Below are 9,938 nucleotides of genomic sequence, written 5' to 3' on the forward strand. Positions count from 1 at the left end.
GGCAATCATTATTTTGTTTTTATTTTGAAATCTGAAGAAAATATTTTCTTGTCAGTTATAAAGAACATGTACCACTCCTTCCACTCAAAGGGAAAAAAATACCCTATGAACCACAGAGTGGGACCAAGATCCACAAATGCTGTGACTTTTTGAAGTTAAAATGGCAGCACTTTCTCTAAGAAAGCTGTGGCAGGAGGCTATGTTCTTGCAATCTTTTATCACAGGACAAGCAAAAGTTTTATTCACTTTAGAACAACAGGGTGTAATATAAACTCCAACAATGTAATGTAATGTAAAGTCCAAACTCACATTGAACTTCAGGATTATTTTTCCCTCCTATAATTAAGTTCTTCTGACTGCTCTGGTTGATCATGTGTCCCTCTCTCTAGAAGATTATTTCTACGGTGCTTCAAAGCCAAATCACGTGGAGGGAGAAAGAGCCTGGAATACTGACTTTGTTTGCTTCTGCTACCTATATTCATTTAAAGACATAGAAATGTCAAAATGAAATTACAAAACTTGTGTACTTAAAATTGTATGATAATGTATCTTGGTCCTGTCAGTGGATCTCTGTGACTATATGTATGTTCTCTTTTGGAAATAACATTAAAAGTCTACACTGAAATTCCTTTCTGAGAGACTGCTAGTCTACCATATGACAGACTCAGAAGACTGAGGAGGCAATTATGCATGCAGCAACAGTTACTTCTGATCAGCTTAACCCAACAAACCCAACAGCCACAATAAATAACATCACTAGTCCCAACTGTAATAGATAAAATTGTGGCACTTATTCACAACAACATCTTTTATTCTATGAGAACTACATAGTACTCATTGTAGTATAAAGCAAGATCAGACTTTAAAAAAAACTATTCAAAAGCTAAATACAGAGATTTCAGGCCATTTTTTTAATGGGGGTAGAGAAGTCTTTTTACTTAAAATCAAACCGCAACTTCTTTCTGTTCCTGAAAAATTGAAAAAGAAAAAAATCTCCCTCAAAAACAGAAACTTAAAAAAAAATTAGACATAGAAAAAATATGCCCCCCCCCCCGACACTAACCCTGGTAAGTTTGCATGGAAAAGATTTACTTCATTAATGACATGTCAAACAATAGTTTGGTTGGCCTCCCTTTAACTAAAAGTAAACAAACACACAAAAGAAAACAAAGCTCTTAAAAAGGAAGCCCCAGATGCTTAGCCAGCCTTTAAATATCCACAGAATTAGACAGTTCAACCTTAAATTATGTGCATGTATAGCTAATAAGGCATGGGAAATCTATTTGTTACAAGACAAATTCCCCTGCCTGATATGGAGCAAGTGAGCCCCACTGCCAATTTCTTTAGCATTCACTCCCACCTCACCCCTACCAAAAAATCCAAGAAAGCAATTTGCTCTCTTCAAAGCTTCTTGTTTCCCCCCTTGCTCTTCAGAGACCTTCATTAAATAGACCTAGCATTATTCATTTCCGAGTAGGTATAACAGGAAGGTCATGCTGGAAAGTACCAACAACGTGGAATAGTTCTCAAGAGAAATATTTGTGAATTTTATCTCCACCTGTCCCCCTGGTTCCCCTCAGCAGGCAGGCTTTCCTTCCCAGTCATCTCTCACTACACACCACTTCATACCATTTGTAGAGCACTTTATAAATTAAACAAACCTTTCCCTCAGCATTTCAATTCATCCTTACAATACTAATGTTCCCTCTGGATTATTATCTCCATTTTATAATGAGGAGATTGAAGTTCAGAGAATATAAATGATGTATCCAAGATCATATAGCAATAAAAAGCGGTATTTCTTTAAATCCTTATTTGCTGGCTCTAAATTCCTCATCCTTTCTTATTATTTCATGCAGTGCTTTTGCCAAGGTCTTAGCAGAGCAACAAGATAAATCAACTGAAGGGAAATCGATTAGGAAGATAAATTAATTCTGTGGAACAGTAGTTATTGGATAATCCATGAAATGATTGAGTCTGTAAGATGACTGATTCCATCATAAAATTGAGCTGCACAAAATAATGGGCTATAGAACTTGTTGCCATAGTTATGAACCAAAGGAAAAGACTTCATGTATGCAAACTATGGCAGAAACATTGGTGTTATATCTGCATCAGTCCATAGTCATTCTGCAAGCCCAGTCAGGCTTCAGAAATTCAGAGTGCCTGAGAGGCTTATTTGTTCTCTTAACTATTTCCAAATAACTTAATAGAGAGCAGAGTCCGAGTTCCAAAGACTGTGGGAGGTTCAGCCTGCTCAGGTTGGTATGAAACCAACAATTTTCCAGACAGTCTATCAAGCAGTCTCTACATGATTACATGCAATTTAGAATCCTCAAGATATGGGCCATTCCTCACTCTTGTTATCAAAACGTGAAAGATTTTCAAACTCTCCTGGGTTTTTTACCTGGCTTTTAAAAAACACCATCAGAAAACAAAACCATAATGTAATAGCAGTCTATTTAGTCTTTCCTTTTAGTCCATGGCCTTGCAAACTTGCTCTTTCGTTCATCCCTCTCTTCTTCTCCCTATTGTAGTAATCAGAAACTTTGGGTCTTGGTGAACCTATTTCTTTGAGTTTATTTCTATGAGTTTATTAAGCAAAGAACTTCATGAGATATGAAATATCACAGCTTCACATCTGCAACAGTACATGTTTTGTTCTCTGTTCTTCCTACTTTTCCTGTGATTTCATCTACAACTGGAACTAGTGCTTTTTTTATTTAGTCTCCCAAGATGACATGGTTTTAGCAGAGCAACTTAAGATAAATCAACTGAAGAGAAATTGATATGAAGGGAAATTAATTCTGTGGAACAGTAATTATTGGATAATCCATGACATGGAAGTGGAAATTATTATTTTGAAATTCATGAATTTAGGCTTGAATCGAATTCTTCTCTTTCCAGTGAAATCCCGGGCAAGATACTCAATGACTAAATGACTGTTTCCTGAAGTGGGCTATGATTTGAGTTGTGAAGGTTAAATGAGCCAGTGCAAGTGAAGCCTCAGTTTAGATCTGAGCTCACTAGGCGTCAGCTCCCTCCTTCCTCTGCCTGCTTCTTTTGCTTTCTTTATTAAAAGACACTAATCTGAGAGGAAACAACAAAAACAGAGGTCAGTCTGAGACTACACCAAGTCTTTCAGGAATCTATAGGTTGGGAAAGATAACCTGGATGCTCTCAAACACATATTTGTCCCACCGCGCTACCTTGGATTTCATGTGAGAATCCTGCTAAGCCTAGGTTTTAAATATTATCATGAAATGCTTGACTCTAGGATGAGAGATTGCTTAACATATTGGGAACTGGAAAAACAGAGAACAGAAACAACATACATTTGAAAAGTCCTTCAAAGTGTGTTTCTGAGTCAGGGCAGAGTAAGTTTGAGATTGAAAGTAAGATAGACAGTTTCCTCTCCCATGTCTAGAAATGCTGGTTCTGTTCATTACATAACTCCTTCCTGTAAGCAGGCTTCCCCTTGGCCTTAGCAGATCTCCACTTTAATCTTCCTTCCACCTTCTCATGCATTGCTTACTCAATGTCTTTCCTTCCTCTAAAGGCAAGGGTTCTTTTTTTAAAAAAAATTTATTGAATCACCATGAGATAGTTATAAGTCACCCATCCCTCCACCAGTGCACATTCCCCAACACCAATATCCCGGATATAGCCCCCCTTTCCCACTCTCCCCCTGTCTCCACGGCAGACAATATTCCCCATACTCTCTCTCTACTTTTGGGCATTATGGCTGCATGTTTGATCTATTATCTACTTTCAGCATACATCTTTCATCCTCCAGCCATCATTTTCTTAGTGATCCTTCTCTATTTCATCTGCCTTCTCCCCTCTGCTCATGAAGCAGATTTCCAGCTATGGGACAATCCTCTTAGCCCTTGTCTCTACTGTCCTTGGGTGTCAGCCTCATGTGATGTTTTTCTATACTCCACAAATGAGTACAGTCCTTCTATGTCTGTCCCTCTCTTTCTGACTCATTTCACTTAGCATGATACTTCCCATGTCTATCCATTTACAAGCAAATTTCCTGACTTCATCTCGCCTAACAGCTGCATAGTATTCCGTTGTGCAGATGTACCAAAGTTTCTTTAACCAGGCATCTGTTTTAGGGCACTCGGGTTGTTTCCAGAGTTTGGCTATTGTGAACAGTGCCATGATGAATATATAGGTACATGTGGTTGACATGGTTCAGTCTTTGACACCCCATAACCCACCCCTCCAGCACCACCAGGAATGATCCTTGAGTGCAGAGCCAGGACTAAGCCCTGAGCATTGTCAGTTATGACCCCTCCAGTCAAATTTTTAAAAAATATATGATATATTATATGTTATATATAAAGAACATTTATGTATATAATAAATGTATATATCTTTATATATGTAAAAAATTACCAAACATTATCAAACCAGAGGGCTGGAGCGATAGCACATGAGTAGGGCGCTTGCTTTGAACGCGGCCCACCCAGGTTTGATTCCTCTGCCCCTCTCAGAGAGCCTGGCAAGCTACTGAAAGTATCTAGCCCACACGGCAGAGCCTGGCAAGCTACCTGTGGTGTATTCAATATGCCAAAAACAGTAACAAGCCTCACAATGGACGTTACTGGTGCCTGCTCGAGCAAATAGATGAGCAACGGGATGACAGTGATCAAATCAGTATTCTAAGTTTCTATCTCGAAAATTTAGGAGGAGGACAATAAGTCCTATTTAAGCAGAAGCAAAATAAAAAATGGGAAATTTAAGAGCAGGTACCAACAAATATGGAAAGAGAAAAACAACAGAGAAAATCAATGATATCAAAAGAGTTTTTGAAAGGTTAATAAAATTGAAAAATCTTTTTTAAAATTTATTTACTTATTAGTGAATCACCATGAGGGTACAGTAACAGATTTACACATTTTCATACTTATGTTTCCCTCATATAATGTTCGAGCACCCCTCCCTGTACCAGTGTCCATTCACTACCACCAGTGAACCCAGTATCCCTCCCACCTTCCAATCCCATCCCCCCTCCCCGCCTCTGTGGCAGGGCATTCCCTTTTGTTCTTTCTCTCTCCTTTTGGGTGTTGTGGTCTGAAAAAGGGGTATTGAGTGGCCATCCTGTTCAATTTATAGTCTACTTTCAGCACGCATCTACCCTCCCGAGCGGGTCCTCCAACCAGAGCTTACTTGATGTTCCCTTCTCTATCTGAACTGCCTTTTCCCCTAGCATGTGAGGCCAGCTTCCAAGCCATGGAGCAAACCTCCTGGTACTTATTTCTACTATTCTTGGGTGTTAGACTCCTACTCTGTTATTTTATATTCCACAGATGAACACAATCTTTCCATGTCTGTCTCTCTATTTCTGACTCATTTCACTTAGCATGATACTTTCCATGTTGATCCACTTATATGCAAAATTTATGACTTCCTCTTTTCTAACAGCTGCATAGTATTCCATTGTATAGATGTACCAGAGTTTCTTCAACCAGTCATCTGTTCTCAGGCACTTGGGTTTTTTTCAGGTTCTGGCTATTGTAAACAGTGCTGCGATGAACATATAAGTGCAAATGTCATTTCGACTATACTTTTTTGCTTCTCCGGGATATATTCCCAGAAGTGGTATTGCTGGGTTGAATGGGAGCTCACTTTCTAATTTTTTGAGAAGCGTCCATATTGTTTTCCAGAAGGGCTGAACAAGTAGGAATTCCCACCAACAGTGTAGAAGGGTCCCTTTCTCCCCACATCCTCTCCAACAGCGGTTGCTTTTGTTCTTTTGGATGTGTGCCATTCTCTGTGGTGTGAGGTGGTATCTCATAGTTGTTTTGATCTGCATCTCCCTGATGATTAGTGATGAATAGCATTTTTTCATGTGCCTTTTGACCATTTGTATCTCTTCCTTGGAAAAGTTTCTGTTCATTTCTTCGCCCCATTTTCTGATGGGGTTGGATGTTTTCTTCTTGTAGAGTTCAACCAGTGTTTTATATACTCTTGATATCAACCGCTTATCGGATGGGTATTGGGTGAATATCCTTTCCCATTCTGTAGATTGTCTTTGTATTCTGGTCATTGTATCTTTTGCGGTGCAGAAGCTTCTTAGTTTAATATTGTCCCATTTGTTTATCTCTGTTTCCATTTGGTTGATCAGTTGCATGTCATCTTTGAAGATACCATTAGCTTTAATATCGTGGAGGGTTTTGCTGACTTTGTCTTCAGTTTACCTTATGGATTGTGGTCTGATGTTGAGGTCTTTAATTCATTTTGATCTGACTTTTGTGCATGGTGTCAGGTTGAGATCTAAGCCCATTCTTTTGCATATGGTTGTCCAGTTGTGCCAGCACTATTTGTTAAAGAGGCTTTCCTTGCTCCACTTCACATTTCTTGCTCCCTTATCAAAGATTAGATGATCATATATTTGGGGTTGTGTGTATGGATATTCCACCCTGTTCCATTGGTCTGCAGCTCTGCCTTTATTCCAGCACCATGCTGTTTTAATTGTTACCACTTTGTAGAAAAGTTTAAGGTTGGGGAGATATCTAGAAACAAATGAGAATGAAGACATAAGCTACCAAAACATATGGGACACAGCTAAAGCCATGTTAAGGGGAAAATTCATAGCACTGCAAGCATTACTCAGGAAGGAAAAAGGGCCTACATAGATAGCTTGACTTCACAGCTCAAGATCTTATAAAAGGACCAGAAAAAGGAACATAAACCAGACCAAAGGAAAGAAATAATAAAAATTAGAACAGAAATTAATGACATGGAAATTCAGAAAACAATCCGAAAGGTCAATGAAACCAAGAGCTGGTTCTTTGAGAAAATAAACAAGATTGATTATCCACTAGCAAGACTCACAAAGAAAGAGAGAGAGAGATAACCCTAATAAACCTAATCAGAAATGAAAAGGGAGACATCACAACAGAAACCAATGAGATTCAAAAGATCATCAGAGACTACTTTGAAGGTCTGTACACCACAAAACAAGAGAACCTAAAAGGAATGGATGAATTCCTTGATTCCTACAATCTCCTAAGACTGAGCCAAGAAAACCTGGAATACTTGAATAGACCCATTAATATCAAGGAAAGTGAAACTGTAATCAAAAGTCTCCCCAAAAACAAAAGCCCAGGTTAGATGGATTCACTGGCGAATTCTCCAAACATTTAAAGAGGACCTGCTGTCAGTTCTTCTCAAGCTTTTCCAGAAAATTGAAAAAACAGGAACTCTCCCAAACAGTTTCTATGAGGCACATATCTCCCTAATACCAAAAGCAAACAAAGACACCATAGTATATCTAGAGAAGTCTAAAAACTCTACTAAGAAACTCTTAGAAACAATGTGCCCCAAATTAAATATGTAACCTTCAATCCATAACACTGCAGGTCCTTGAAGTTCCACAGGAATGATTCCTGAGCACAAAGTCAGGAGAGCCCTGAACACAGTGAGTGTGCCCTCCACACACACCTCCAAGTCAACAAGTAACCTAAAGAGCTCTAAAATGTTTTCTAAAGATAGAATTAATATCTGCTTTTAAAATATCAAATATAAATTTTACAAAAATTAAAAAATTCTAAATTTAACAGAATGGGTATAACAATGAAAGAATTTATAATTTTGAAAATTAAGAGTCCTATTATTCTTATTCTCTCCCATGGTTTATTTTATTTTTTTTTTAGATATCCTATGATTTCCAAATAGGGTTTTTTTCCTTTTTATAGAAGTTTGTATGTGGTGGCAGCATGAAACTGGCTTCAGGAAAGGCAACCGCCTTAACCGCAGATACTCTTTCCAACCCCCAATGTTTTCAAATAGAAAATGGCCCCTAATGGGCCCCTCGGATCCACCAAGGGAAAAGGGAACTACAAATGAGGCTGGCATGAAAGGGGACCCAAGCACAGGACAACACCCCCCCCCCCAACTTCAACGCGCCCTGCCCTCGCCCCAGGAAGGGGACGGGGCCACGGTCAGGGCAAGGTGAGAGACGCTGATCTAGGTCTGTGAGGGGCCGTACTGGGAGGGCTAGAGGAAAAGAGTGAAAACAAAGGCCCAGAGGCCAGGTTTTCCTTGCCGGAGTCCCAGGGTCCAGTTGGGGCTGACCATGCCTCCCTGATTAAGGCTGGGAGAGAATTCTAGTACCAGGCTGTGGGCCCAACACCAATACCAGAAAGAAATTAAAAAAGAAAAATCAAAGGCAAATAAAATTAGGGGCAGTATTTATAGACAAAAACCAAGATTACTGAAGTCACTCCAAAGTAGTGGAAGTCGGATGAACAGAAGTGAGGAAGGCAGTTCCCGAGGCCAGTCAGTCACCTCCCTGCCTCTGTTTGCCTCTGTCTTCGAGCCTCACCAGCAGTGAGCAGGGCACCGGGGTGCCGAGCAGTAAGGCCAGGGCCCTGCCCACTGGACTAGCACTGTTCCTGATGAAAACACACAAACCCTCAGTGTCCACAAGGACAGGAACTAACAACACGTTGTTGGGGACAGTCTAACACGCAGTCACATGGTTCTATGCCTGGCACCAGCCCCACTCCCAACAGTGGGAAACACAACGACAGCCAGGACCCTCAGGAGGAGGCCCCAGCAGCACCCAAAGGATGGAGGAAGATGATGGGTATTTAGAAAACTTTTGTTCTTGAACATCCATAGAGTTTCTTTTTTTTTTCTTTTCTTTCTTTGGGCAGGTGTGGGTAGATTTGGGCCAAACCAAAATTTGTGGGGGAGAGATACTGGGGACATTGGTGATAGATAATGTGCACTGGTGGACAGATGGGTGTTCGGTTTTTCTATGACTGAACCCAAACATGAAAGCCCTGAAATGTAGCTCACAGTGGTTCACTTAAACATAAATAAATACATTTAAAAAAAATTTTTTTACAGACTTACAACTTTTCATGCCTGTGTTTCAGTCATACAATGCTCGAGTACCCATTCCTCCACCAGTGTCTGTTCTCTACCACCCTCCCACCCCCACCACCTGTCCCCCCCCAACCCGCCCAACCTCTGTGGCAGGGCATTTCCTTTTGTTCTCTCTCTCCTTTTGGGTGTTGTGGTTTGCAATAGAGGCAGAGTGGCCATCTACTAGCACGCATCTCCCATCCTCGAACCATACTTTACCTGGTGTTCCCTTCACTATCTAAGCTGCCCCTTCCTCCAGAATGTGAGGCCAGCTTCCAAGCCTTGCAGCCAACCTCCTGGTACTTATTTCTACTATTCTTGGGTACCAGTCTCCCATCTTGTTACTTTATATTCCACAGATGAGTGCAATCTTTCTACGTCTGTCTCTTTCTGACTCATTTCACTTTGCATGATACTTTCCATGTTGATCCACTTATATGTAAAGGTCATGACTTCATCTCTTCTAACAGCATCATAGTATTCCATTGTGTAGATGTACCAAAGTTTCTTTAACCAGTCACCTCTTCTCTGGCACTTGGGTTTTATCCAGATTCTGGCTATTGTAAACAGTGCTGCAATGAACATTCAAGTGCAAATGTCATTTCGACTATACTTTTCTGCCTCTACAAAATATATTCCCAGGAGTGGTATTGCTGGGCCAAATGGGAGCTCAATTTCTAATTTTTTGAGAAGCACCCATACTGTTTTCCAAAAGGGCTGAACCAGTTGGCATTCCCACCAGCAGTGTAGGAGAGTCCCTGTCTCCCCACATCCACGCCAACAGTGGTTGCTATTGTTCTTTTGGATGTGGGCCAGTCTCTGTGGTGTGAGGTGGTATCTCATAGTTGTTTTGATCTGCATCTCTCTGATGATTAGTGATGAATAGCATTTTCTCATATGCCTTTTTGCCATTCACATTTCTTCCTTGAGAAAGTTTCTGTTCATTTCATTGCCCCATATTTTTTTTGATGGGGTTGGATGTTTTCTTCTTGCAGATTCCAACCAGTGCCTTGATATCAACCCCTTATCTGACGGGTATTGGGTGAATATTC

This window comes from Sorex araneus, chromosome 1 (assembly GCF_027595985.1).
Source record: "Sorex araneus isolate mSorAra2 chromosome 1, mSorAra2.pri, whole genome shotgun sequence".
Lineage (NCBI taxonomy): Eukaryota > Metazoa > Chordata > Mammalia > Eulipotyphla > Soricidae > Sorex > Sorex araneus.